Raw genomic sequence first — 25,652 nt, forward strand, 5'->3', positions numbered from 1 at the left:
TTATTTTGTTTGCTGCTGACAAAATGGAGGAATCGCAATTGCGCCCGTGATGTCGATGTTCGGGGGGCGTGACCTGCTCTCTGCCTCCCTTCAGGCAGGAAGATTACAGAGAATTTTTGAAAAAATCTTCTGCATCTCCGATTGCGCAAATTCGCGGGCAACAGCCGCCGCAGCCGGCTTTTTTTTTCACAAGTTCGGGGGGGGGGGTTTATTTGATAAAGTTTAACAGAAAAAAATGTTTACATCCTCTACAAATTGGAGGTTCCCCACATTTCACCGAAACATTACAATTAAAAACGTACAAAAATAAAAGACACTTAAAAATCAATTAATTGAGAAAGCTTCCAAATACGACCTGCAGGCATTTTGTTTTGGAATGTTTAAAACTCAAGATTAAAAACGTTGACATCTCTTTGTTGAAGTTACAGCTGCGGTGAAACCATCGTTGGATCACTCACCATTCTTGGAGGAAGAGACTTCAAAGTTCAGAAAGCAACCAATCACATCATTCCCCCCGAACTTTTTGCAGCCGGCAAAACTCTGAGCATGCGCAAAACTCTGAGCAGGCGCAAAACTCTGAGCATGCGTACCGATGAGCGGGCACGCATGCGCAGTGTGGCCGCATTTTTAAAATATGTTTGTGGCCATTTTGAAGGCCGCTTGCAGCCGGCATTATTAGAAGCCGGCTGCTGCGTGCGGATTTGCGCACCCACCCGACACCTGCCCGTGACCCACACACGGATCGCGCCCCCGACTTTGACAATGCCTGTGTTAAGGAGATGGGTGTGAGGAGTTGGAACCACTTTGTGGAGCCGCAAATCTTCATGTAATTTTCTTCTTCCAATTAAGGGGCAATTTAGCGTGGTTCCAGGTTGGGCTCAAATCATCAATGAGGAATCTGATCTCTGGCAAGGAAGGAAACCCTGGCAGGTGGGCGGGGAGGATTCACAAACACCCGCTGGAGGCCCCAAACCCCAATAAGACCCATTGATTTTATTGTCAGTCTGCAGACAGGAGCTGGAGAACTGAACCCAGGCAGAGGAGAGGGAGGGAGAAAACTGGGAGTGCAGGAAAGAAATGGTGCAGATGGTGAGATGGGTTTGGATTTCAGCCCAGGGAGGAGGGAGAGTGTGAGCAAAGGGAAAGCTGTTCCAGAGAAACTAGAATTGTCTGTTCAGAATTTCTATCCTGTACTGACAGTGATGAGTTTTATTTATTTTTATTAAAAAATAAATAAATTTAGAGTACCCAATTCTTTTTTTCCCCAATTAAAGAGTAATTTTAGCGTGGCCGATTCACCTACCCTGCACATCTTTTTGGATTGTGGGGGCCAGACCCACGCAGACACGGGGAGAATGTGCAAACTCCATACGGACAGTAACCCGGGGCCGGGATCACACCCGGGTCCTCGGCTAACCACTGAGCCACCGTGCCAGCCCCTAGTGATGACTTTTGTAAACTCCTTTTACTGGATCTTACAAGGGGAGGATTTACTGATGGAAACTCAAATCAAACTTCACATCAAGATTTAACAGTCACTCCATTCATCAGACCTGAATATCATTGGCCTGTGAATACAAAGAACAACAAAGAACAAAGAAATGTACAGCACAGGAACAGGCCCTTCGGCCCTCCAAGCCCGTGCCGACCATACTGCCCGACTAAACTACAATCTTCTACACTTCCTGGGTCCGTATCCTTCTATTCCCATCCTATTCATATATTTGTCAAGATGCCCCTTAAATGTCCCTATCGTCCCTGCCTCCACTACCTCCTCCGGTAGTGAGTTCCAGGCACCCACTACCCTCTGCGTAAAAAACTTGCCTCGTACATCTACTCTAAACTTTGCCCCTCTCACCTTAAACCTATGCCCCCTAGTAATTGACCCCTCTACCCTGGGGAAAAGCCTCTGACTATCCACTCTGTCTATGCCCCTCATAATTTTGTATACCTCTATCAGGTCGCCCCTCAACCTCCTTCGTTCCAGTGAGAACAAACCGAGTTTATTCAATCGCTCCTCATAGCTTATGCCCTCCATACCAGGCAACATTCTGGTAAATCTCTTCTGCACCCTCTCTAAAGCCTCCACATCCTTCTGGTAGTGTGGCGACCAGAATTGAACACTATACTCCAAGTGTGGCCTAACTAAGGTTCTATACAGCTGCAACATGACTTGCCAATTCTTATACTCAATGCCCCGGCCAATGAAGGCAAGCATGCCGTATGCCTTCTTGACTACCTTCTCCACCTGTGTAGCCCCTTTCAGTGATCTGTGGACCTGTACTCCTAGATCTCTTTGACTTTCAATACTCCTGAGGGTTCTACCATTCACTGTATATTCCCTACCTGCATTAGCCCTTCCAAAATGCATTACCTCACATTTGTCCAGGTTAAACTCCATCTGCCATCTCTCCGCCCAAGTCTCCAGACAATCTAAATCCTGCTGTATCCTCAGACAGTCCTCATCGCTATCCGCAATTCCACCAACCTTTGTGTCGTCTGCAAACTTACTAATCAGACCAGTTACATTTTCCTCCAAATCATTTATATATACTACAAAGAGCAAAGGTCCCAGCACTGATCCCTGTGGAACACCACTGGTCACAGCCCTCCATGTGGAATGTGGAAGAAGAAATGTTTGAGCTTTGACAAAAGAGTCATCGGACTCGTAACGTTAGCTCTTTTCTCTCCCTACAGATGCTGCCAGACCTGCTGAGATTTTCCAGCATTTTCTCTTTTGTTTCAGATTCCAGCATACGCTGTAATTTGCTTTTATTTCAGAAGAAATGTTTGTCTGGTCTGTCTGCAGAAAAAATTTTTCATGATCAGTGTGACTGAAAAAAACCCAATACACACTCAACTCGAGTGAGAGTGTTCCAGTGAACTGCCTGTGGAAAGAGCTTTTACCAGTTACACAGTCTGAAAAAACATCACACTATTCAGAGCGGGAAGAGACCGTACACATGCTCTCTGTGGGGACAAGACATAAACTGATCGTCAAACGTGGAGAGGGACAAGGACATCAGCAGCATGCTGAAACCATGGAAATGTGGGGACTGTGGGAAAGGATTCAGATCCCCATGTGAGCTGGAGATTCATCACCGTTGTCACACCGGCGACAAACCATTCACTGAGTGTGGGAAGGGACTCACTCAGTTATCCGAATGAGGATTTACCAATATATGGGAGTCGAGCTGGTGAGGAAGTGAGTGGCCTTTAGTAAGGTTCAGGCTGCTCTGTGTAAGAAAGAAGTTTGATTTGGGACGGTATACCATGAAAAGCTGCGGCTCACATACGAGTCCAAAGACATCCATTTTGATAGACCAGAGGAGGTGAACATTGTAAAGCATGGACTGGGGTCCAGTTATCTGTACCCCAGATCTACGTTTCCTGTGGGGTGGGATGGGTGTTGTGATATCCTCTATATATCATAGATTATCATAGAATTTACAGTGCAGAAGGAGGCCAATCGGCCCATCGAGTCTGCACCGGCTCTTGGAAAGAGCACCCTACCCAAGGTCAGCACCCAACCCTATCCCCATAACCCAGTAACCCCACCCAACACTAAGGGCAATTTTGGACACTAAGGGCAAATAATCATGGCCAATCCACCTAACCTGCACATCTTTGGACTGTGGGAGGAAACCGGAGCACCCGGAGGAAACCTACACACACACGGGGAGGATGTGCAGACTCCGCACAGACAGTGACCCAAGCCAGAATCGAACCTGGGACCCTGGAGCTGTGAAGCAATTGTGCTATCCACAATGCTACCATGCTGCCCCTAACAGAAAACCTTATCAAAGGGCTCGTCCGGGATTTGAACCCGCGACCTCTCGCAAATTTCGATACCAAGACACCCAAAGCGAGAATCATACCCCTACACCAACGAGCCCCTATAGTTTTGATATTTTGTGATAAAATCTGTTTTTCTGTTCGGGGTGAAGGGAGATTTTCCTTATGAAGCACAATGTAGATATATATAGGGTGGGGGGGGTGGAGACGGCTAAGCTAACTGATGGCTAAAGAACTGTTTTTGTTTTACTCTGTGAGTGTATGGGTGCATGTATGGCAGCCATCTTGGGTGGACTCTTGGCGTGTACATTTTGAAGATTTACTGGATAGTCCCTCATGGCTGATTCCGTGAAGGGGGCCAGGGTTTGAGGGGGGGGGGTGAAGAGTGACCCCTGATTCAGCTGGTCACCTGGAACGTAAGGGGATTGGGTGGACCAGTGAAGAGGTGGAGGGTTTTTGCTCACCTAAAGATTCTACATGCTGGTGTGGTGTTCTTGCAGGAGACTCACTTGCGGGTTAGAGATTAGACCAGACTGCAGAGGGGTGAGCCAAGTGTTTCACTCGGGCTTTGACGAAGGGCTCGAGGTGCTGCAATTCTAATCAATAAACGGGTCCCTCTTTCGGTCACTAGGATCATTGCGGACACTAATGGGAGATATGTGGTGGTCAGTGGGCCATTGGCGGGTATACTGGTGGTGCTGGTGAATGGCTAAGCCCCTAACTGGGACGATGTGTCATATGTACAATAATTGTTGGGATCCATCCCAGACCTGGCTATAATTGATTCTTGGGGCAAATTGTGTACTGGATCCTAAATGGACTGGTCCAAGCCCATTCAACCGTTACAAAAACAAAAATGGAGTGAAATCTGGACAAACCACCCGGCACGACCCAGGCATCGGAAACGATAACAGCAAACCCGGCAAAAGATAAAGAAATCTGTTCCCATCAGCAGATTATGAAAGGATTATGGGACACAGATTTAAGATTGTTCCAATAAGTCAGGCTGCAGTGTGTTTGAAGGTATCATTGGATCCAGTGTAGAATCATAGAATCCCTACAGTGCTGAAGGAGGCCATTTAGCCCATCGAGTCTGCACCGACCCTCTGAAAGTTCACCCTACCGTGGCCAATCCCCCACCCTAACCCCGTAACCCCACCCAGGGACAATTTAGCACAGCCAATCCACCTAACCTGCTCATCTTTGGACTGTGGGAGGAAATCTTCGCAGCCACAGGAAGAATGTGCAAACTCCACACAGACAGTGACCCAAGGTCGGAATCGAACCCAGGTACCTGGTGCTTGAGGCAACAGTGCTAACTACCGAGTCACCCCCCCCGTAACTCTGTCATGATGAGACAATAACCTGCCTGTTATTCCAATTCTGGTGTTCGTTACTCTGTCACTATTATTATTAGACAACAACCTATCTGATATTCCAATTCTGGTGTGTGTTACTCTGTTACTGTTATCATCAGACAATAATACGAGGGCAAGATGCAAGGTAGCATTGATATTTTGAAGTTTCTGTGTTACAATGAGTGTCACTGGGAGGTGTGTGATTAAATAGGAATGGAAACATCATAACGGAGGCTGGCATGGTGGCAGTGGTTAGCACTGCTGCCTCACGGTGCTGAGGACCCAGGTTTGATCCCGGCCCCGGGTCACCGCCATGTGGAGTTTGCACATTCTCCCCGTGGGTCTCACCCCCACAACCCAAAGATGTGCAGGCTAGGTGGATTGGCCACTCTTTTGAGGTCCACCAACAAAATAGAACCAAGGAAACAAACTTAGGGACAAAGCAAAAAGGGCCGCTCCAGTTAGGGGCACTGCCGAACGTAACAAAGATCAGCAGGAACTTAAAAACATCTGATGAGAGTGCATTTAAAGGGGCCAATAAAGCACCCCAACCCCTGCGGTGCCCACCGGGCATGGAAGGCTTTGATGGTGCCCATGGACACCGCATGCTCCCTTTCTAGGGACACCCAGCTGTGAATGTAGCCATGGAAAAGGGGCAAAAAGTCTGGTCGGATGACCCCCCCAGGTCACCCGCTGCCTGGACCTATAAATGACGCACTTCGCCAGGCCCAGAAGCAGATTCACAAGGAGGTAAGTGGCGCTGGTTCGCGAGGTCTTCGGCCCAAGTAGGACTCAGCAAAAACACAGTCCGTGCTCCCACCCTGGAACGACCACCCAATGGAATCCACCTCCTCCCTGCTGGTGTGTGGAGTCTTCAGGCCGGGAGGAGGCTCAGCAAACACACTGCCCACTCGATCCCCCTGCCCCGGAACAAGCACATTGGATAGAATAAGGAAGGTTTTGTCCTTGCTGAAGGCAGATGTTATCAGTTGGGAAGACTGGGCCAGGCCCTCAACCCGGGAGGGGGCCAGCAAACAAGAAGTCCAAAGGGCTTTACTCCCACCTTGTTTTTGAAGTTGCCTCCTTGTTGTCCTTCTCTCCTTACTTCTCTCACCTCTCCTTCCGTTACTCCCCTCTCCTTCCTGCTCTCCCCCCTCCTTCCTCCAGGCAGCTCAGCAGCAACCAGCACTGGAAACAGGCAGCAAACTGAGCAACAGCAGCGGAGCGAGAGAGAGAGAACAGCGGCAACAGACAGAGAGAGAGAGAGCAACAGCAGCAGCCACTCTCCACCACAGCAACAATCTCACAACACTAAATTCTGCACTGGGAGTGCCAGCTTCGGATTGGCCATGCTAAATTGCCCCTTAATTGGAAACAAATAATTGGGGATTGTAAATTTATGATGAATAATAACTCACCTCTGTCACAATTTCAGTGTTTTCAAGTTTACAATCTCCTGCTGCAACCTTCGGCTGGAAAGATATCAGAAGCTTTGGAAGCAGCTGACAAAGGAAATTACAATGGTCAGAAATGTTAGTCGAGGTTAGAAATTAAGATCAAACATTTATCTTGGTTTGAGTATACTGGGTGTAAATCCTCCCCTAACCCCAGTAAAAGGAGTTTCCAAAATCCATCACTCTTCGAGTCCAGGATAGAAGTTCCAAACATTCTCTCCCTTTGTTGCCAGTCCCAGGATTATGTAATGTGGGTAATACTTGCTTTGGAGGCAGTTCAGTGAAGTTTCACTCGTCTGATTCCTGGGAGGGGAGAGTTTGTTTTATGGAGCAAGATTGAGCCTGTTTGGTCTGTACCCAATGGAGTTTAGAAGAATGAGAGGTAATCTTATTGAAACATTCTGAGGGGTTTTGATGAAAGAATATTTTCCCACATGGGGATTCAAGAACTAAGGGGGACAGGTTAAAGATAAGAATTCTCCAGTTTGACACTGAGATAAGGAGAAATGTCTTCCCTCAGAGGGTCATCAGTCTGTGGATAAAAGTAAATTACTGCAGATGCTGGAATCTGAAACAAAAACAGAAAATACTGGACAATCTCAGCAGGTCTGACAGTATCTGTGGAGAGAAAAGGGAGCTAACGTTTTGAGTCTGGATGACTCTTTGTCAAAGCTGAGTTTGTGGAATTCTCTTTCCCAGAGAGCAGTGGCGCTGGGTCACTGAATATACTCAACGCTGAGTTTGTCTTTTTTTATCTACTGGGGAGTCAAGTTTTGGGGGCAGACAGGAAAATGTAATTAATGGCACATTCGGATCAGCGTTTATTGAATGGCAGAGCAGAGTCAATAGGCCGAATGGCCTACTCCTGCTGCTAATTCTGATGTTCTTCTGTTCTTCCGATTGCCACACATGCCAGTAGCACCTCCCCGCGCTCGGGGGGGGGGGGGGGGCTGTCAATCATCGAGACAATGATTTTCTCTTCTGGTCACCGGGATCCTGAAGCACCGTCTCTGTTACGTCATCAAGATGGCCCCTCAGCTGCTCCGCTAAACAAAGATGGCGGCCGTGGAACTGGGCCTGATACCGAATAAAAGCTCCGCAGCTGCAAACGCGGGATTTCCAGGGTCTTATTCCGGCCTTGTGACCAGCAGGGGGTGTTTATGAAGCCTTCACTCCCTCCCCACCCCGACTCCCGGCTCCATTCCTCCCTCCGCCTCACCGCCCGAAACAGCCACTCCCGCACTCGCAGACCTCCGATCAAAGTGACACTGCGCATGCGCCAGAGACAGCCCAACATTGCGTCTGCGCACTGGGCTCCTGTGGAGTGTATCGGGCACATTCACAGCCGCATGGAATGGTGGGTAATATCCGCACCATTGAAACTGCAAACAGTAAATACAAAATAACTTGGTTACCAATTCATAAAAACAATCAAGCAAATTATCGTCAATGGGTATTCTGTTATTCTCCATTTCTCAAGATGATTCAATGCTGCTCTCCCGTGGAACAATGCAGAACTTAAGGTTTTTTTGGAGTGTTAGCCTTTATTGGTAGAGGGATTGAGTTCCGGAGTCGGGAGGTCATGTTGCAGCTGTACAGAACTCTGGTACGGCCGCATTTGGAGTATTGCGTACAGTTCTGGTCACCGCATTATAGGAAGGACGTGGAGGTTTTGGAGCGGGTGCAGAGGAGGTTTACCAGGACCTTGCCTGGTATGGAGGGAAAATCTTATGAGGAAAGGCTGATGGACTTGAGGTTGTTTTCGTTGGAGAGAAGAAGGTTAAGAGGAGACTTAATAGAGGCATACAAAATGATCAGAGGGTTGGATAGGGTGGACAGTGAGAGCCTTCTCCCGTGGATGGAAATGGCTGGCACGAGGGGACATAGCTTTAAACTGAGGGGTAATAGATATAGGACAGAGGTCAGAGGTAGGTTCTTTACGCAAAGAGTAGTGAGGCCGTGGAATGCCCTACCTGCTACAGTAGTGAACTCGCCAACATTGAGGGCATTTAAAAGTTTATTGGATAAACATATGGATGATAATGGCATAGTGTAGGTTAGATGGCTTTTGTTTCGGTGCAACATCGTGGGCCGAAGGGCCTGTACTGCGCTGTATCGTTCTATGTTCTATGTTTTTTTCCCCCCAACAGGTCCTTCCTCTCTCCTCCCCAGAAGATGCAAACTCTTGCTGGGTTCAATCCCAGAATCAGTAATTCATCCACCTTCTCCCCTCTTGCTCGTGACACTGAATGTTCAGTGTTTTCTAGAATGATCCAGCACAGATGGAAGTCACTCGGCACATCATGTCTACACTGACTCTGGACAGGATCAGGACCTTTCCTGGTTAAATTCCATTTGCCATTTTTCTGCCCACATGACCAGCCCATCTGTATCATCCCGTAATTTAAGGCTTTTGTCCTCGCTAGTTACCACGCCAATAATTGTCCATCTGCAAACTTATCGATCATATCTTCACATATTTCAAGTCCTCGATTTTATAAATAATTACTATTGGTGGCTGAGGATGCAACAGGATCTCCATCAGTACCTGAACCTGTGTTTCTTTCCTGTGAGATAATCGAGAGCTTTAAGAACTCTGGAGAAACAATGCTGAAAAAGCTGGTGTTCGGGTCAAGGCCAAAAACTGGGTGCTGCCTTCTCTGTCTCTGAATTTACTCCACTCCTGTTCACTCCCCACTTATGTAATAAGCATTGACTGTAATGACTGGCAAGAGTTTGCTGCCAATCACCATCAAACTGCATCAGTGGGACGGCATGGTAGCACAGTGGTGAGCACTGTTGCTTCACAGTGCCAGTGCCCCTCGTTCAATTCCCGCTTGGGTTACTGTCTGTGCATAGTCTGCACATTCTCCCCAAAAGACTTGCTGGTTAGGTGAATTGGTCATTCTGAATTCACCCAAACAGGCGACGGAGTATGGCGACTAGGAAATATTCACAGTAACTTCATTGCAGTGATAATGTAAGCCTACTTGGGACAATAATAAAGATTATTATTATTACTTTTGAATTCCAACGCCTCAATGAAGAGGCAGAGAGTGGCAGAGAGGGATCTCTGCCAAAGATCTGCGGGTCGAGAAATACCTTCTCCAATCGCAGAAAGACCACAAGAGAAAACACATGACTCTGAGTAGATGTCATCCTTGAAATGAGGAACAGCTGACAACCTAACAACAGAGGAGAAACAGGTCATGAAGGTGTGACAGTCAATGGAACGTTTTGCGTTTGAGCAGTTCAGCTGGAATTCCATCCTTGCCGGGTGCCTTTATGCTTGCTCAGCAATCAATCTCCTTTCCCAGTTCAAGTGATGAGGATTCCTTGTCCAACTCAACCATGACAGGAAGCTGCAGGAGAGCCAAAGAGACTGGGAGGTGTCTGTCTCACAGGGGTACAGCTCACAGTAGTGTTCAATCCAGCAGGACATATTTACATCTGTCGGTGAGAACTTCACCATAATCCATAATCAGGGCGGCATGGTGGCACAGTGGTTAGCACTGCTGCCTCACGGCACCATGGTCCCTGGTTCGATCCTGGCCCCGGGTCAATCTCCGTGTGGAGTTTGCACATTCTCCCCGTGTTTGCGTGGGTTTCACTCCCACAACCCAAAAATGTGCAGGGTAGGTGAATTGGCTAGGCTGAATTGCCCCTTAATTAGAAAAAATTAATTCGGTACTCTAAATTTAAAAAAATAATAATCCATCATCAAAGGCATTTCAGATTCCTTCATAAAAGTAAATTACTGCGAATGCGGGAATCTGAAACCAAAAGAAATCTGAAACCATCTTTTGTTTCAGATTCCTTGACGTCGGCTGCTCCAGTATTTATTTGCACAGCATCTCCATCTTTTACACAATGGTCTTGGCAACGTTCAAGTCCCAAGTGATGCACTGTTCCAGCTCTTGAGTTTATGTTGGGCATCGGGTAGGCTTTGCTTTCTGTTTTAACGACAGATGTCATCTCTGCTGAGTGGGTCTCAAAACAGTCTTTGTTGTGGGTTCCACCTTTACCAAATGCTGTTGCTGTGTTAGAAATGATTCAACTCAGCAACTTCCAAACTTCATCAATAATAATGTTGGTTGATTAAGTTTCTATTCATGAGCCTGTGAAATATTTTACGGCTTTATTTCATGTTGATAATTTAATTTCATAATGGTGGGGTCACAGTGAAGAATGTGTAAGTCAGAAAGAATTGTCAGCAAGGATTAATCAGCATTTTCCAATTGGAAATCAGTAGAATGTTTCAGAAACTGAATTATAGATTTTGCACCAAAAACTATTTCAGATTAAAGTAAAAGTTCATAACGCTATAGCAAGCGTGTTCCTGGGAGAGATCTTGAATAAAGAGGAAAGATGTTTTTAAAAAGAGACGCTGCAGCCCCAAAAATCAGTGACAAATCCAGAATATTAAACTGCAGCCAGTTATAGGGGTTGTTGACATCAGCAGAAATAAACCAAATATTGTAAGACTATCGATCTTGTATGTGATTAACAGCAGCAATAACAGCAGAATCCAGTCTCTTCAGTCACTCATGAAGCTGTTGATGTGTCAAGAGGTTAAATGACTGAGTGAATCCCTTTCCACACACAGAGCAGATGAACGGCTTCTCCCCTGTGTGAGTATGTGTATGAAACAAACAGCAGGCCGCTGGACTGAGAGTATCTCTTCCCACATACAGAGGAGATGAACGGTCATTTCCCCAGAATATGTTGGTGTGCAATGAGAGTGGATGACTGCCTGAAATTCTTTCCACACTGAGCATAAGGAAGTGGATTCTCCTCGGTGTGTATTTGTTTGTGTATCATAAGGCTGGATGAATGAATGAATCCCTTCCCACACACGGAGCAAGTGAACGGTCTTTCCTCAGTATGAACATGCTGGTGTACATTGAGGTTAGATGACCGCCTGAACGTCTTTTCACAGAGTGCAGCTGAATGGCCTCTCCTCAGTGTGAATTTGCTGGTGTGACATGAGGCAGGCTGACCTACTGAATCCCTTCCCACACACAGAACAGATGATTGGCTTCTCCCCAGTGTGACTGCATTGATTTTCCAGCTGAGATGAACATTTGAACTGTTTATCGCAGTCCTCACATTTCCATACTTTCTCCATGGTGCCAGTGTCCTTGTGTCTCTCCAGGCATAATAACCAGTGAAGAAGACCATTTGGATTGCAACGGAACTTGACAATTGGGCCAGTGGGCCGATGAATGGCAGATGGGAGTTTAATTTAGATAAATGCAAGGTGATACATTTTGGTAGATCGAATTGGGGCAGGACCTACTCAGTTAATGGTAGGGAGTTGGGGAGAGTTATAGAACAAAGCGATCGAGGAGGACAGGTTCATAGCTCCTTGAAAGTGGAGTCACAGGTGGACAGGATGGTGAAGAAGGCATTCGGCATACTTGGTTTCATTAATCAGAACATTGAATGGGCAGCACGGTAGCAATGTGGATAGCACAATTGCTTCACAGCTCCTGGGTCCCAGGTTCGATTCCGGCTTGGGTCACTGTCTGTGCGGAGTCTGAACATCCTCCCCCTGTGTGTGTGCATTTCCTCCCGGTGCTCCGGTTTCCTCCCACAGTCCAAAGATGTGTAGGTTAGGTGGATTGGCCATGATAAATTGCCTTTAGTGTCCAAAATTGCCCTTAGTGTTGGGTGGGGTTACTGGGTTATGGGGATAGGGTGGAGCTGTTGACCTTGGGTCGGGTGCTCTTTCCAAGAGCCGGTGCAGACTCGATGGGCCGAATGGCCTCCTTCTGCACTGTAAATTCTATGAAATACAGGAGTTGGGACGTCTTGCTAAATTTGTACAAGACATTGGTACGGCCGCATTTGGAGCACTGTGTATAGTTCTGGTCCTATTATAGAAAGGATATTATTAAACTCGAAAGAGTGCAGATAAGATTTACTCGGATGCGTCCAGTACTTGATGGTTTGAGTTATGAGAGGCTGTATAGACTAGGACTTGATGCCCTGGAGCGTAGGAGGCTTAGGGTGATCTTATAGTGGTCTGTAAAATAATGATGGGCACAGATAAGGTAGTCAACATATTTTCCCAAATGTAGGGGAGTCTAAAACTAGAGGGCATAGGTTTAAGTAAGAGATACAAAAGGGAACAGAGGGGCATTTTTTTTCAAACAGAGGGTTGCGAGTATCAGACAGTTATATGAGAAAGCTGGGTATCGAGGGTTATGGGCCAAATGCGGGTAATTGGGACTAGCTCGGTGGTAAAAACTGGGCGGCATGGACAAGTTGGGCTGAAGGGTCTGTTTTCATGCTGTAAACCTCTCTGACTCTATACAACTGCAGCAAAACATCCCTCCATTTATATTAGATTTCCTTTGCAATAAACAATAATATTCCATTGACCTTCCTAATCACTGGCTCTACCTGCAGACTAACTTGGGATCAGGCACCCCAATCCCTCTGTATCTCAAGAGTTCTGCAATCTCTCTCCATTTAAATAATATTGTTTTATTTAATACTTCCTGACAAAGTGGACATTTTCCCAAGTTATGCTCCGTCTATCAGTTTTTTGCCCACTCATTTAACCTGTTTGTAGTCCTTGGCAGAGTCCTTAAATCCACTTCACAAATTACTTTCCAACCGGACTTTGAAGCATCAGAAAATTTAGCCGCCATTCAATCCCATCATCCAACACATTCATACAGATTATAAATGGTTGGGAGCCCAGCACTGATCCTGGTGACATTCCACTTGTCCCATCTTACCAACCCAGAAATGACCCATTTATACCTACTGGCTGCTTCCTGCTCGCTAACCAATCCTCTATCCATGCTGATATGTTGCCCCCACACAATGAGCTCTTATTTTGTGTAATAACCTTTGATGTGGCACCTTGGGAAATCCCTTCTGGAAATCCAGATAAAGCACATCTACAGGTTCCCCTTTATTGACATCCCTTGTTACTTCCTCAGAGAACTTTGATAAATTAGTCAGTCACGATTGATTCCCTCAACCCAATTTTCAAACACTGTGTCAAAAGAAAATTCAAATCTCCTCTACCCCTCTGGCTCCTTTGCCAATTACCTGAGAGGGACTCACTTTCTGTTAAAGAGCCTGTCAATCCCTTTCACCCATTTTCCCGAAAGTGAACACATTTAATCAGGAAAAGTCCAACAAATTCAAATATTTTCCTGTTAAAAGTTTATTAACGAAACAGAACATGGTTAAAAAATCTAACAGAAAATTACTTGAGGATCAAAGACAACCAGAGTAACAGGATGTTCACAATGTTCTGGTCCCAAATGGTTTCCCTTCGGCTCCTCTGTACCCTGTTCCCGTGACTACCCGCTTTGGACACGGGCACTGAACCCTGGGCGTTGCATCACCGTCAGCCCTGGTCACCCTCACCCCTGAACCCTGATTGGTTGGAGCTGCAGTTCCCAGTCAGTCCTCCAGCACATTCCTGTCTCTATTAGCGACGCCCATGGCAGTTCCCCAACTGGGGCACAGGTCCCGTTATTCTCAGCTAAATTCAGCCCTCAGCTCCATCACCTGGCTGTCACTGACACGAGCAATAGAGACAGAAAGGTGCCCGAGGCTCAAATAGGAAGACAAAACTTGTGGATTTGGACCCCCATAAATGTCAGCAACTTTCTTAGAAAAAAATCAAATTCCCAGTCAACAAATTAAAGGATCACACGATGGGACTTCAAGTTTTATGACTTTTAATGCAACAAACAAACAAACTAGAAGCTACTTCAACTCGGAAAATTACACAGTAAAGTACAAAATAGAACTTTGTCCTGTTACACAATCTAAAATCACACGCCAAGATTATAGTTACTCTGTCCTGGAAGTCGAAACTGAATTGTCTCAGAACCTGTCCAAAATGATGACCCCTTCCAGAAGATTTACTTCCGTTCTTCGACTAAGACACTGAGGGGAAAAAAGGAGAATAGAATAGAATGTGAACTGGCAAAATACATCAAAATGGACTGTAAAAGCTTCTGTGGCTACGTAAAAAGGAAACATTTGGCTTGGACAAAAGTTTTGTACGTTCCAGATAGAGTCAGGAGAATTTAGAATGAGGAATAGAGATCTCTACAGCCACCTCGTTCAACACTCTGGGATGTGGATCAGCTTTTGGAGTTTTATTCACTTTCAGCCCCATTAATTTCTCCAGTACGACTTTTTCACCAATACTAATCTCTGCCAGTCCCTTGGTTCTCTGGTGTTTTGGGGACAATTTCTGTATCTTCCTCTGTGAAGACAGACACACATTGTTCAGTTTCTCTGCATTTCCTTACTCCCCATTATAAACTCTCCTGTCTCTGCCTGGAATGGACCCACATTGGTCTTTGCTAATCTTTTCCTTTTCACATTCCTGGAGAAGCTTTTCCAGTCAGTTTTTATGTTTCTTGCCAGTTTGCTCCCATCAGTTTCTTGGTCCCCCTTTGCTGAATTCTAATGGATCTAATGGAATCTTTAACTTTTCTTGTTAGCCACGGTTACATCACTTTTCCTGTTGGATTTTTGTTCCTTAAAGGAATCTATATTTGTTGTATACATGTGAAATAAAAGTCGCAAAAATCCCAGAGGTCCATAGGCTGCTCTCCCCTTTGACAGAGAGAGAGATGACTGGTGGTGATTTAGCCCAAGGGTCAGCACACCTCAGGCGAGGGGCCTGGTTGAGAAGGCGGGGCCTTCATTAATAACTCAGCCAGTACGGGAGTTGAATCCTCACTGTTGGCCTTGCTCTGCATCACGAACCAGTCGTCCAGCCAACTGAGCTAACTGACCCCTGATAAATATGTAATCATTCCTGAAATATTAGGTATTCCCTGGACCAATCAGTTTCCCAGTCCACCTCATGCAACTTGCCCCTCATACCCTGATAGTTTTCCTCTGTGAGGAACGCCCAGATAACTTAAACAAAAGAACCCTGTAACCACCCAGGCCCATCTCCATGGCAACATGGCTTTGGGGGGGGGGGGGGGGGGTTCCAAACAGAAATGGAAACAAAACATCTTCAACTTCCAAACATCCATTCACTCTATGATCCTTGTGCAATTTGAAGCCAGGTATTAGCAACAAGGCTCAAAGAGCATCAGCCCACTGGAGGTAAAGTGGTGAGACCGGTCAGTCCAGCAGAAAGAAACCCTCCGACCATCCCCACTGACCACCTGTCAGAATGAACAAAATGCAGTCCTGGATGTAGAGCAGAAACAATAACAGCAGAATCCAACCCCTGTAATCGATTGTGAAATTGTTGGTGTCACTGCAGGTGTGGTGAAACATGGAATCCCGTCTCACATTGAGAGGTGGACGGCCTCTCCCCAATGTGAACTCGCTGGTGTGACTGCAGGTTGAATGCTCGAGTAAATCCCTTCCCACACTGAGGGCAGGTGAATGGCCTCTCCCCAGTGTGCACTCGCTGATGTCTCTGCAGGTTGGATGAATCATTGAATCCCTTCCCACACTGAGAGCAGGTGAATGGTCTCTCCCCAGTGTGAACTCGCTGGTGTGACTGCAGACTGGATAACTGAGTCAATCCCTTACCACATTTTGAGCAGGTGAATGGCGTCTCCCCAGTGTGAACTCGCTGGTGTGTCTGCAGGCTGGAGAACTGTGTGAATCCCTTCCCACACTGAGAGCAGGTGAACGGTCTCTCCCCATTGTGACTGCGTCGATGAGTCTCCAGCTGAGATGGGAATCTGAATCCCTTCCCACTGTCCCCACATTTCCACGGTTTCTCCATGTTTTGGGTCCCCTCGTGTCTCTCCAGATTGGACAATCAGTGGAAGCCTTGTCTCCACATAGAACATGTGCACTGTTGCTCCTCACTGTGAATTGTGCGATGTTTTTTCAGGCTGTGTAACTGGTTAATGCTCTTTCCACAGTCAGTTCACTGGAACACTCTCACTCGAGTGTGTGTTGTGTGGATCTCAGTGCTTTTCCAGTCATACTGATGTTTCAAATCTTAAGAAGCTGACAGTTTGGGTAAATGTTTCTCCTTCTCGATTCAAAGGCCTAAGGAATCGAGTGACTCAGTCAGATCGAGACTTGACTGTTTAGATTTCTGTCTGTAATTCCTCCTAGTTGAATATCCTGTAAAAAAAAATTACAAAATTCATCACTGTCAGTACAGGATAGAAACTCAGAAGAATAATTCTAATTAAATGGAACATATTTTCCTCTCTCTTATTCCCCGAAAGCTGTAAATCTCCATCCCACACACTCCCTCCATTCTCACTCTGCTGTATCTAACATTCACCCTCCCTATTCTCCTGAAGGTGCTGATTCAGGCTGATTGACAGATCCAAGCTCACAGCTTCCTGTCCAGGAGTTCATAAAAAATATGAGCTGCAGTCGGCCATTCGGCCCATTGAGCCTGAAACATTCAATGGGATCATTGGCCGATCTACCTCAGCACCGTTTTCCCACACTATCCCCATATCCCTCGACATCTTCAATATCTAGAAACCTATCAATCTGTGACTTGAAAATACTTAATGACTGAAGCTCCGGAATCCTCGGGGGTAGAGAATTCCAAACCTTCATAAAGAAATCCCTTCTCATTTCAACTTTCACTCCATCTATCTGCCAGTTCCCGATAACACTCAACATCCTCATCAATCAGAAATCTGTCTGTGCCGGGTGTCGGGCATGTGCTGCGGGAGCTGCTTTTCCGCAGGTTCTGGTGCCACTAACCTATAATCTGTCACTTATCCTGATTGCCCGCCACTCATCTACCTAATCCTTGAATTCATATTTGTTATGATGTCTTTGGAAGACTCAGAGTTCGGTTTGGTAGGATTATGCCAATAAAAGTGAAGAAATGTCGATAAAACAGCGCAGGTGGATTCAGCGGGAATGGAGCCGCCTTTTCAACATGGCGGCCTGACCCTCAGGAGGTCTCACCCTCTCCGGGGCTCTCTCAGAAGCGGCGAAAATTATAACTGCTGACATTATCCGTGTTATTGACCAGAGGCTGAGTGTGCTGACTCAATATCTGTGAGCTCATGAGGACCAGAGGAAAGAATCCTGAATGTTCTGCAAGGTGCCTCCTCGACGGAGGCAAGAATTCAATCCTTTGAAAACCAGCCGAGTGGCTGTCGGAGATCCTGGAGGACTTGGAGAACCGAGGGTCGGAGAACGAACATCCGAGTCATTGCCTGTCAGATGGTCATTATCGAATTTACAGTGTAGGAGGCCACTCGGCCCATCGAGTCTGCACCTTGGAAACAGCACCCCAGCCAAGCCCATACCTCCACCCCATCCCCGTAACCCAGTAACCCCACCTAACATTTTATTTGGACACTGAGGGCAATTTATCGTGGTCAATCCACCGAACCTGCATATCTTTGGACTGTGGGAGGAAACCGGAGCACCCGGAGGAAACCCACGTTGACACGGGGAGAACGTGCAGACTCTGCACAGTCAGTGACCCAAGCCGGGAATCGAACCTGGGACCCTGGAGCTGTGAAGCTACTGTGCTAACCATTGTGCTACTGTGCTGCCTATAAATTCTGTTATTTTCTGTCCATTTAGTGTGGAGGGTAAGGCTCCCGTGAGGTTCTTTAAGGACTGACTGCCGCCTTTTCTCAGCTGGATGTGAAGCCTGGGCATTTCAAATTAGAAAGGGTGCATCATATCCTGTCTCTGAGGCTGAGGGATAGTTTTCATCCCAGGCCTGTAATCATTCACTTCCACAACTTGAAAGATCGGCAGAAGGTCCTGGAGACAGGTACGGTGAGGTGGCGTCTGGCTCCAGGAGGGAGTGAGGATTTACTTATTCCAGGACTTTTCGGCAGCAACACAGACGAAGCGTCGAGGCTTCGATGAAGTTCAAAGGCAGCTCAAGCATGTGGGGAGTGAATTACGTCAGGCTTTATCCTGCAACCTGAAAAATGGTATCCAACAACTCCGTCAAGTCTTTCAATAATCCAACTATTGCCTTGGCCTTCATTAAATCCATGAAGGGCCAGGATCTGGAGGGATGGTTTGTAGCTCGGACTAACTCAGGTTCTAATCCGGACTCTTTCCCTGTCATGGTGTTGTCTGAATTTCAGAATCACAGAAATACATATCGGGACAGGAGTAGGCCATTCAGCCCCTCAAGCCTGTCCTGCCATTTAGTGAGATCAGGCTGATCTGTGACCTAACTCCATATCCCTGAATATCTTTGCTCAACAAAAGTCTATCTATTTCAGATATAAAATTAACAACAGATCCAGCTTCACCTGCTGTTTGTGGGAGAGAGTTCCAAACCTCTCCCACCCTGTGTGTGAAGAAGTTCTTCCTAACATCTCTACTGAATGGTCCAGCCCTGATTTTTAGACAATGATCCCCAGTTTTAGAACCTCCAACCAGTGGAAACAGTTTATCTTCATCGCCCCTGTCTTTCCCTGTTCATCTCTCAAATACTTCAATTAGATCACACCTGAGCTTTCTAAATTCTAGCTAAAACAGGCCTAATTTGTGTAATCTCTCCTCATAACTCAACCCCTGTAGTCCAGGTATTGTGGGGTATCGTCTTAGTAAACCTGTGTTACATTCCCTCCAAGGCCAAAATATCCTTCCTAAGGTGTGGTGCCCAGACCTGCTCTCACTTCTCCAAGTGGGGTCTTGTATAGCTGCAGCATAACCTCTGAGTCTTTATACTCCAATCCTCCAGATTGCACAGTGGTTAGCACTGCTGCCTCACAGCTCCAGGGTCCCAGGTTCAATTCCGACCTCGGGTGACTGTCTGTGTCGAGATTTTACTTTCTCCCCGTGTCTGCATGGGTTTCCTCTAGGTGCTCTGGTTTCCTCCCACTGTCCAAAGATGGGCAGGTTAGGTGGATTGGCCATGCTAAATTGCCCCTTAGTATCCAAAAGGTTAGGTGGGGTTACGGGGAAAGGGTGGAATTTGGGCTTAGGCAGGGTGCTCTTTCCAAGGGCCGGTGCAGACTCGATGGTCCGAATGGCCTCCTTCTGCTCTGTATATTCTCTGATTCTATGTAAATGCTAGCATTCCATTCGCCTTTTTGATTATTTTCTGCACTTCTTCCTGGCAGTTTAGGGATCTGTGCATCTCAACCCCCAGACTCTTTGCCACCCACTGTACTTAACCTCTTTCCATTTAGAAAGTATTCTGCTCTATTCTTTTTTGGTTCAAAACGTATAACTTCACACTTCATAGATCATAGAATTTACAGTGCAGAAGGAGGCCATTCGGCCCATCGAGTCAATTGCAGTTGTAATCGAGTTGATTACATGGAATTCCAGTTGCCACAATTTTGTCCATTCAGCTAGTCTGTCAATATCTCCTTGCAATGTGATGCCATCATCTAGGCTGTCCGTAATGCCATCTAACTTTGTATCATCAGCAACAGTGAAGAGGCCCTTCCGCCCATTGAGTCTGCACCGACACTGGCAAAACACCTGACCGACCTGATTCCATTTGCCAGCACTTGGCCCATAGCCTTGAATGTTATGACGTGTCAAGTGTTCATCCAGGTACTTTTTAACCCGCTTCTACCACCCTCCCAGGCAGTGCGTTCCAAACCGTTACCATCCTCTGGGTAAAAAGGTTTTTACTCAAAACCCCCCTAAACCTCCTGCCCCTCACCATGAGCTTGTGTCCCCTTGTGACTGACCTTCAACTGAGGGGAACAGCTGCTCCCGATCCACCCTGTCCAAGCCCCTAATAATCTTGTACACCCCAATAATCTTGTACACCTTGATCAGGTCGCCCTCCCCCCCACCCCCACCCTTCTCGGCTCCAATGAAAACAACCCAAGCCTATAGCATAACCCAGAAAATTAAAAGGAAAATCCAGGATAATCCAGGAAATTACAATCTGGTGAACTTTACGTCAGTGGTAGGGAAATTATTGGAAATTATTCGAGACAGGATTTGCTCCCATTTCGAAGCACATGGACGTACCAGCGAGAGGCAGCATGGTTTGTGAAGGAGAGACTGTGTCTCACTAGCTTGATCAAGTTTTTCGAAGAAGTGATGGAGATGATTGATGAAGGTAGTAAGCCCCTTGGCAGACTGGTACAGAAGGTGAAGTCACACAGGATCAGAGGTGAGCTGATAAGATAGATACAGAACTGGCTTGGCCATAGAAGACTGAGGGTAGCAGCAGAAGGGTGCTTTTCTGAATGGATGGCTATGACTAGTGGTGTTCCGTAGGGAGCAGTGCTGCGACATGTGTAGTTTGCAGTTATATATAAATGATTTGGAGGAAAATGTAATTGCTTTGATTAGTAAGTTTGCAGACGACACAAAGTTGGTGGAATTGCGGATAGTGATGTGGACTGTCAGAGGATTCTGCAGGATACAGATCGGTTGGAGACTTGGGTGGCGAAATGGCAGATGGAGTTTATTCCAGACAAATGAGAGGTAATATATTTTGGAAGGTCTAATACAGGTGGGAAATATACAGTAAATGGCAGAACCCTTAAGAGTATTGACAGGCAGAGGGATCTAGGTGTACAGGTCCACAGGCCACTGAAAGGGCGTCGTAGGTGGAGAAGGTAGTCAAGAACACAAACGGCATGCTTGCCTTCATTGGCCAGGGAATTGAGTTTAAAAATTGGCAAGTCATGTTGCAGCTGTATAGAACCTTAGTTAGGCCACACTTGGAATATAGTGTTCAATTCTGGTCGCCACACTACCAGAAAGATGTGGACACTTTGGAGAGGATACAGAAAAGATTTACAGGATGCTGCCTGGTATGGAGGGCATTAGCTATAAGGATAGGTTGGAGACACTTGGTTTGTTCTCACTGGAACGACAGAGGTTGAGGGGCGACCTGATAGAAGTCTCCAAAATTACGAGGGGCATGGACAGTGAAGATGGTCAGAAATTTTTTTCCAGGGTGTAAGAGTCAATTATTGGGGGACACAGGTTTAAGGTGTGAGGGGCAAAGTTTAGTGGAGATGTATGAGGGAAACTTTTTTTACAGAGAGGGTAGTGGGTGCCTGGAACTCACTGCCAGAGGTGCTAGTGGAAGCAGGTACGATAGTGACATTTAAGGGATGTCTTGACAAATACATGAATAGGTTGGGAATAGAGGAATATAGACCCCGGAGGAGTAGACGGCTTTAGGTCAGACGGGCAGCATGGTCGGTGCAGGCTTGGGAAGGCCGAAGGTTCAGGCTTGGGAAGGCCGAAGGTTCAGGCTTGGGAAGGCCGAAGGTTCAGGCTTGGGAAGGCCGAAGGTTCAGGCTTGGGAAGGCCGAAGGTTCAGGCTTGGGAAGGCTGAAGGGCCTGTTCCTGTGCTGAACGTTTCTGTGCTCTTTGTTTGTTCTATCCAACCTCTCTTCAGAACTAAAATGTTCCATCCCATGCAACCTCCTCTGCATTGTCTCCAATCACATCCTTCCTATAATGTGGCGAGCAGAAATGCGAATAGTAATGTCCCATATGTCTTTTTCACCACCCTATTAACCTGCCCTTCCACGTTCAGAGATCTCTGGACAAACTCGCCAAGGTCCCTCTGTTGCTCAGAACTTCCCAGTGTCGTGCTGCTCATTGAATACTTCCTGGTCACATTACCCCTTCCAAAGTGTGTCACCTCACTTTTTAGGTTTCAATTCCATTTGACCATTCCGTCTATATCTTCCTGATACCCAGGACACTCAACCTCACTGTTAACCACCCGGCCAATCTTTGAGTCACTCGCAAGTCTCCCACGTGGGATCTTGTCAAATGCTTTATTGAAATCCATGTATACTACATCAACTGCACAAACCCCATCTACACACCTGGTCACATGCTCAAAAAATGCAATCAAATTTGTTCAGCATGACCTCCCTCTGACAGAGTCATGCTGACTGTTCCTGATCAAACGTCGCCAAGTGGAGATAAGAGTGCATCAGAATTTTCTCCAATAGTTTCCCTGCCACTGACATGGGACTCACTAGTCTGCAGTTACCTGGCTTATCTCCACAAACGTTCTTTTTTTCTTTAATTTAGAGTACCCAATTGTTTTTTTTTCCAATTAAGGGGCAATTTAGCATGGCCAATCCACCTAACCTGCACATCGTTGGGCTGTGGGGGTGAAACCCACGCAGACATGGGGAGAATATGCAAACTCCACACAAACAGTGACCCAGGGCCAGGATTCGAACCTGGATCCTCAGGACCGCAGTCCCAGTGCTATCGACTGCACCGCATGCCGCCCCTTCTACAATCTTTCTTAAATAGTAGGACCACATTAGCTGTTCTCGAGTCCCCGTGGCCAGAGCGGAATTAAAACTTTGGGTCAGAGCACATGAAATCTCCTCCCTGTCTCCCACAGCATCAAATTGGGATTCTAATACAGGTGGGAATTCCACAATTCATCCAGACTTAGTAATCTAATAATTTTATGGGCGGCACAGTAGCATTGCTGCTTCACGCACCAGGGACCTGGATTCGATTACGGCTTGGGTCACTGTCTGTTTGGAGTCTGCATGTTCTCCCCATGTCTGCATGGGTTTCCTCCGGGTGTCCCGGTTTCCTCCCACAAGTACCGAAAGACGAGCTTGTTAGGTGAATTGGACATTCTGAATTCTCCCTCTGGGAACCTGAACAGGCGCCGGAGTGTGGCGACTAGGGGATTTTCAGTCACTTCATTGCAGTATTCATGTAAGCCTACTTGTGAAATGAAATGAAAATCGTTTATTGTCACAAGTAGGCTTCAAATGAAGTTACTGTGAAAAGCTCCGAGTTGTCACATTCCGGCGCCTGTTCAGGGAGACTGGTACGGGAATTGAACAGTGCTTAGTCTGTTTTAAAAGCCAGCTCTTTAGCCCTGTGCTAAACTAGCCCCTAATAATAAAGATTATTATAATTTAAGCCTACTTGTGACAATAATAAAGATTATTGCGAATGGGCCAAAGAGCCTCTTTCCGTGCTGTAAAGAGAGGGAATGAATGAGAAGGACTTTATCGAGAAACTGCCAAAGCCACAACATTCACCAGCTATAAGGACACACCTTAGCTCCCTTTCCAATCTGAAAGCAGCCTGAGCTGGATTTACATTCCCCTTAATTCATCATTGCTGGGTGATAATCCTGTACTTCCTCACCTCACACCACTGTGACAGCACCTTCACCACACAGACTGCAGCAACTGACCAAACATCACCTTCCCAATTATTCCTGAAGGCACCACCTTCCCAACCTGGCCCCTTGCCTGAGGTGTGGTGATCCTCAGGTCACATCACCGCCGGTCAGCTCTCTCCCGGGACCAGGCCCTGGTTCACAGCCGCCATCTTGAGGAAGCAGAGCGCATGCGCTGGTGTTTTGGTGATGCAACAGCGAGTGGGCGGGACCTGAAGGTTTCTGTTCCCAGCCGGGTCCTAATGCTTATCATACATATCAGGGGGCCAGATTTTTAAAACGTTTCACCCACTCCCAGGCTGAACCTGATGTTTGTCGTCTGGAGGTCCAGTGGATCACGGATACATTCAGTGTGAGAGTCTGCAGCCTCTGTATAGCTACCTGAAGGGGGTTATGTTACGTTTGATTACATTTCGCGGACTTTCCAGTCCATTATCAGGATGTTTGTGTGATATTTTCCTACTCTCTGATTGATTTTTAAAAAAATTAAAACACATTTCAGCAGCAAGCTTACTGGTGATTTTTAACTGATAGAAGGTTATTTATTATCACACTATTTCCTGCATCTTTGAACATCTCAGTCTCTCTTCTCTTTCACAATCACTGACACATACACAGAAATTAGGTACAGATCAAGTTGAAGCTGTAATGATGAAAATGGAATGTAGACTGCAATCTTTATATCGCTGCAGGCCAGTCGTCTTCTTGTTGAGCTGATCCTTTAGTTGGAGTGAAGCGTTTTTAGAAACAAATAATTCTTATGAGTCTCTGAAGCTTCTTGTAGATGATTAGCCAGGAGGTTGGTTCTCAGGTGGGCTTGGAAACTGGAACAAGTTCAGTACTGTGGCTGCACTGGGAGACATTTAGCTCCGCTGGTTCCTGGTGCTCCAGATGCTTCTCACACACACATTTGCTTTGTTCAGGGTTTATTATACTGCATCCCTGACAATTAACTGCAGAGTTAAAACTCTGGGACCCAGAACACTCCGATACAATAGCAGTTTACGATGCTCACTCACGCTTATCTCTGCCCCAATTCGAGCTCATTCTCCAGTGTTCAATTTGACACTTGGAGACCAACACTCCAGAGATTTCATATTCCTCAAATACTGGTTCATCCTGACCCAACAAGACATTTAAACTTCACAGGTGGCTGCAAACTTTCCTTATTCAGATCCGTGTTTAACTAAATATTGGTCACAGAATCGAATATTACCCACAGTTTAATGTCCATAATAACATGTTAAGTTGCAGCCACCTTGGCAGAGTTTGTGGATCTTACAGTCTATAATATCTAGTATCCTTGTGCTGAGCGTGACATCCTGAATCTACTCTTGGGTCTGATTAAAACAGTGCATTGTCGCTGGGTGGGATCGGCGGCACGGCAGCAAAGTGGTTAGCACTGTTGCTTCACAGCTACCGGGTCCCAGGTTCGATTCCCAGCTTGGATCACTGTCTGTGCGGAGTCTGCACGTTCTCCCCGTGGGTTTCCTCCGGGTGCCCTGGTTTCCTCCCACAAGTCCCGAAAGACGTGCTGTTAGGTGCATTGGACATTCTGAATTCTCCCTCTATATATCTGAACAGACGCCGGAATGTGGCAACCAGGGGATTTTCACAGTAACTACATTGTAGTGTTAATGTATGCCTACTTATGACAATAAAGAGTATTATTATTATGGAGGGGGTGGGTGGTTACTCTGGCAGCCGACTTCTGTTCTGTGGTCTTGTCTATTCCCAGTGGCCCTGCAGAGGGAGCATGCGGTATCCACCAGAATGCTTGACACCTTCCACATTGAGTGGACACCTCAGCGGACAGAGTGTTTCAGAGATACTGGGAACAATATCCTGGTTCAGTTAAGAAGGTTCCCTACACTTTTGTTGGGACTTCTAGCTGATTTTGGTCTTTTATTTTGACTGGACCACATGCTTGGGGAAAGCAAGAGAGGAAAGAAGGTTCTATAG

The 25,652-nt window shown here is 46.5% G+C and overlaps 1 long non-coding RNA gene across 3 annotated transcripts; it reads right to left on the reverse strand.

The window, feature by feature from the left end:
* Positions 1 to 14,299: 14,299 nt before the first annotated feature.
* Positions 14,300 to 23,857, reverse strand: LOC140418672 (uncharacterized). Of its 3 annotated transcripts, none has more exons than XR_011945219.1 (2): positions 23,716 to 23,857; positions 14,300 to 16,699 (listed from the first exon to the last, which is right to left on the reverse strand). It is a non-coding gene; the product is annotated as an uncharacterized lncRNA (long non-coding RNA). The 3 variants fall into 3 exon arrangements; XR_011945220.1 differs by having other exon boundaries at positions 23,764 to 23,846; XR_011945218.1 differs by having other exon boundaries at positions 23,657 to 23,840.
* Positions 23,858 to 25,652: the final 1,795 nt, after the last annotated feature.

The sequence above is a fragment of the Scyliorhinus torazame genome, chromosome 5 (assembly GCF_047496885.1).
Source record: "Scyliorhinus torazame isolate Kashiwa2021f chromosome 5, sScyTor2.1, whole genome shotgun sequence".
Classification (NCBI taxonomy): domain Eukaryota; kingdom Metazoa; phylum Chordata; class Chondrichthyes; order Carcharhiniformes; family Scyliorhinidae; genus Scyliorhinus; species Scyliorhinus torazame.